The 5,000-nt window shown below is 53.6% G+C and overlaps 1 non-coding gene across 1 annotated transcript in view; it reads right to left on the minus strand.

The window, feature by feature from the left end:
• Nucleotides 1-807, minus strand: part of LOC124732866 — a 1,909-nt gene extending 1,102 nt beyond the window's left edge. The window contains exon 1 of the ribosomal RNA XR_007008834.1: nucleotides 1-807. This exon is cut by the window's left edge and continues 1,102 nt beyond it. This is a non-coding gene — a ribosomal RNA (small subunit ribosomal RNA).
• Between the last annotated feature and the right edge of the window lie 4,193 nt (nucleotides 808-5,000).

Genomic DNA, 5,000 nt, shown 5'->3' on the forward strand with positions numbered 1-5,000 from the left:
GCACCCTGGTAGGATTTCAACGGGGTCCGCCTCGGGACGCACGAGCACGCACGAGGCGGTCGCACGCCTTCGGCTCGCCCCACCGGCAGGACGTCCCACGATACATGCCAGTTAAACACCGACGGGCGGTGAACCAACAGCGTGGGACACAAATCCAACTACGAGCTTTTTAACCGCAACAACTTTAATATACGCTATTGGAGCTGGAATTACCGCGGCTGCTGGCACCAGACTTGCCCTCCAATAGATACTCGTTAAAGGATTTAAAGTGTACTCATTCCGATTACGGGGCCTCGGATGAGTCCCGTATCGTTATTTTTCGTCACTACCTCCCCGTGCCGGGAGTGGGTAATTTGCGCGCCTGCTGCCTTCCTTGGATGTGGTAGCCGTTTCTCAGGCTCCCTCTCCGGAATCGAACCCTGATTCCCCGTTACCCGTTACAACCATGGTAGGCGCAGAACCTACCATCGACAGTTGATAAGGCAGACATTTGAAAGATGCGTCGCCGGTACGAGGACCGTGCGATCAGCCCAAAGTTATTCAGAGTCACCAAGGCAAACGGACCGGACGAGCCGACCGATTGGTTTTGATCTAATAAAAGCGTCCCTTCCATCTCTGGTCGGGACTCTGTTTGCATGTATTAGCTCTAGAATTACCACAGTTATCCAAGTAACGTGGGTACGATCTAAGGAACCATAACTGATTTAATGAGCCATTCGCGGTTTCACCTTAATGCGGCTTGTACTGAGACATGCATGGCTTAATCTTTGAGACAAGCATATGACTACTGGCAGGATCAACCAGGGAGCTGCGTCAACTAGAGCTGAGCAGCCGGCCGCCCGGGAGTGTGTCCCGGGGGCCCGCGCGAACACGCAAGCGTCCGCTCAATCATTCTGCAAACAGGAGGAGGCTGAGCTCCCCTGCACAATACACCTCGAAACCCTCTCAGGTCCCGGCGGCGCGCAGCGCCGTCCCAAGTACTTGGTCGGGTTCGAGAGAGGCGCAATCGCCCGGAGTTAGGCGAGTAGACGCTTTCGGTGCGACCACCCGTGCTCCCAACTGAGCTTGCCGCTGCCGACAGAGGCCCGGGAGCGTGCTGTCGTGGCATTGCCGGCGGGAGACAACACGCGCCACCTACGGTGACCGGCAGCTCCAACGCCAGCGCCACAGAAGGACAAAAGCCCCACTTGGGTGCCGAAGCGAACTCTCCCAGCACAGCGCACGCGCCAACACATCCGCACAGCTGCGATACAAACCACCAGCGAGAACCGCTGGGGCGACCGAGCAGCAGACGGCGTCGCGGCGCCGAGCGCCGGGCGGCGGCGCATCCTCAACGCACACAGTCCTCAATCAGACCAGCACACTGAAGATGTCCACCGCGCTTCGCACCGGGCCCGCGAGGACCTACTTTGGCCGCACGGCGCCGCGCGCAGGGTGCGCCGGCGCGCAGCTGCGACGCCTGCCGCGTCCGTCGGCCGGCGCGCCTGCCACTGGCCGCCCCCACCAGCCGGCTGTAGCGCGTGCGCCCACGCACCGCGCGGCCAGCACGCCGGGAGGCGCCCCCTCACCGGCCGGGGACGGTCCCACCCAGCCACCGCCGCGTATCGCTTCACACCCAGATGCCGTTCAGTTTCGTCGGCATGGTGGGTATCGCTGGAACAACCGGTTCGTACCTCAACCTATCGTCGCCATCACCGATTCACCCCTAGCGAGAACAACCGCACCACAACAGGTTACCATTTGTTCATTTGCGTAACTTCACCAGAAAACGCAGGCGTCCATCGCCATTTGCAACTTCAACGATTATTGCATGCCTGTGTCAGGTGTCACGCCACACTACGTCTGCCCACATACACGCAACAAAATGTGCACGCCTAGACAATACGTGGAAGGTGGCCCCCGTACGTATGCGATGTCCATTGCTCGAACGACTGTCAACCGGCCTCTGTAGCATGTCGCAGATATGGAACGCGGTGCACCATGCCATCACGGTGTGTGAGGAGAGACGACTAGGTCCGAATACATCAACAGACAGCTCATGCTGATCGCCATCCACGGCGTCCGTTCCTCCCACACGTCTCTATGGCGTACCACACTGCAATCCAGCTCTCATAGGGAGACGACACGTAGCTGCGTGCACAATATTTGCACTGTATGGTCCGCCGTTTTTGGGCGCAGTCGTTGTACGGTCACACATGTGCCACGATGTATCATTCGGTACATAAGGACGAATGTGCAGTACAGATTGTGGTTTACGCGTACGACATTAGCGGACGGTTGACACAGGCCGCACCACAACGTAGCCTGAGTACGTCGCATGCGAAGGGCATTGAACATGCAAACTTCTCACCAACCAGCTTGCGAAGGCAGGGGGGCAAGGTGGGGACGTGGGGAGGGGCGGCATGTACGTCCTGCTGCCATCCACATTACAGTGTACAGCAGGAGCATGTGGAAAGTCAGCAAGACTTGCAAGGTGTTTAACATGAAGCGATACACAGGGGAGCGGGCAGTGCGAGTAGCGAACTATATTGCGAGGGTTGCGGGTGGGCAACACTACACTAATTGAACGAGTCGTATAACAATTACAGAGCAGGTTTAGGCGACAACATGGGTTACGTTAGGGGACAACGTGGGTTACGTTAGGGGACAACGTGGGTTACTTTAGGGGACAACGTGGGTTAGGTTAAGGCACAACGTGGGTTAGGTTAAGGCACAACGTGGGTTAGGTTAAGGCACAACGTGGGTTAGGTTAAGGCACAACGTGGGTTAGGTTAAGGCACAACGTGGGTTAGGTTAAGGCACAACGTGGGTTAGGTTAAGGCACAACATGGGTTAGGTTAAGGCACAACATGGGTTAGGTTAAGGCACAACATGGGTTAGGTTAAGGCACAACATGGGTTAGGTTAAGGCACAACGTGGGTTAGGTTAAGGCACAACGTGGGTTAGGTTAAGGCACAACGTGGGTTAGGTTAAGGCACAACATGGGTTAGGTTAAGGCACAACATGGGTTAGGTTAAGGCACAACATGGGTTAGGTTAAGGCACAACATGGGTTAGGTTAAGGCACAACATGGGTTAGGTTAAGGCACAACATGGGTTAGGTTAAGGCACAACATGGGTTAGGTTAAGGCACAACATGGGTTAGGTTAAGGCACAACGTGGGTTAGGTTAAGGCACAACGTGGGTTAGGTTAAGGCACAACGTGGGTTAGGTTAAGGCACAACATGGGTTAGGTTAAGGCACAACATGGGTTAGGTTAAGGCACAACATGGGTTAGGTTAAGGCACAACATGGGTTAGGTTAAGGCACAACATGGGTTAGGTTAAGGCACAACATGGGTTAGGTTAAGGTACAACATGGGTTAGGTTAAGGTACAACATGGGTTAGGTTAAGGTACAACATGGGTTAGGTTAAGGTACAACATGGGTTAGGTTAAGGTACAACATGGGTTAGGTTAAGGTACAACATGGGTTAGGTTAAGGTACAACATGGGTTAGGTTAAGGTACAACATGGGTTAGGTTAAGGTACAACATAGGTTAGGTTAAGGTACAACATAGGTTAGGTTAAGGTACAACATAGGTTAGGTTAAGGTACAACATAGGTTAGGTTAAGGTACAACATAGGTTAGGTTAAGGTACAACATAGGTTAGGTTAAGGTACAACATAGGTTAGGTTAAGGTACAACATAGGTTAGGTTAAGGTACAACATAGGTTAGGTTAAGGTACAACATAGGTTAGGTTAAGGTACAACATAGGTTAGGTTAAGGTACAACATAGGTTAGGTTAAGGTACAACATAGGTTAGGTTAGGTTAGGTTAGGTTACACGTTGTTGTAAGGAAAGGTGTAGGGGGGGGGGGGGCGGGGGCGGCAGGTTCGTTGATAGTGATTATAGTAAGTGAATGCTTGTGACATGATCAGATTTGTCACGTCAGGATGCACCTTTGGCTTATTAGAGGCGGCGCTCCAATTCTATGCTTGTGTGAGACCTGTGTCTTTGACTCATGTCATTGTTTGTGCGCTGTGACAGGAGGTACTATTGTGATGTTGGGTGCACCGTTGTATAGGACATGTGTGGGTGTTGGTGCCTGGTCTGCGCAATGGTGGATGTCGAAAGGCTGGGATATTGTATTTTCCGCATGGACCTCCTGGTCTGGTTGTGATAGTGTGGATTGTGTAATGTGGCGGAGAAGATGCACTGGATGTTGTTCCATGCTGGTGCTTACATATTGTATGTGCGCCTGTTAGAAGCAGAGAGTGGTGCGTGATCAGAGTGTCTGGCTGACGTGTGGTTCCCATTGTGGGCAGACTCTTTCAGCATGTATACGGACAGTTGTGTATATTTGCTGTAGTTTGATGGCTCTGCATTGATTACTAATCAGCGCCGTGTGTACGGGTAATCTGGTTCCAGTCCAAAATGTTCCATCTGTGTACATTAGTGACAAAGACTCCCCCCATGCAGTGGGGCTCGGTCTGTTATAGCTCTTCCGCGTAATATATTTGCCCCACGTTTTTGCGACTGCGAGTGCGAGTGCAACGCGCATGGGGACCGACATGCTGATGGCTCGGTATCGGACGCCGTACAGTGAGCAACGCGATCGCGTCTCTCGCTCGTAAGTGGTACAGGTCGCGGCTCATGTATAGGGACAGCGGGAATGTCGCATATTGGAAATAACTCTTCATGAAACGCAAGTTATAGGGGTGGATTGCACTTTACGAGTGCGGGAAACTTCCGCCGTTCATCCGCTGGAGGTGCGCGTGTGGCGGTTGGGGTGGTGCACGAACGGGTGCGGGTGGAGTCATTGCCGGTCCACGGCTTCGTGCGGCAGAGCCACTGGAGATTGGGTGCTATGGTCGACAGAGGCTGCAGGCTTTGTGGGTGGCGTCGAAAGGCGGGCACTGTGGCGCCATCGCTGTCTTAATCGGCTTGGCGTCGCATAGATGGCGGTATCGTCGTTGGAGGAGGTCATGTTGCGGGAGACCTACAGATGGCGGTATGTTT

Source organism: Schistocerca piceifrons, unplaced genomic scaffold, assembly GCF_021461385.2.
Source record: "Schistocerca piceifrons isolate TAMUIC-IGC-003096 unplaced genomic scaffold, iqSchPice1.1 HiC_scaffold_1365, whole genome shotgun sequence".
Classification (NCBI taxonomy): Eukaryota; Metazoa; Arthropoda; class Insecta; order Orthoptera; family Acrididae; genus Schistocerca; species Schistocerca piceifrons.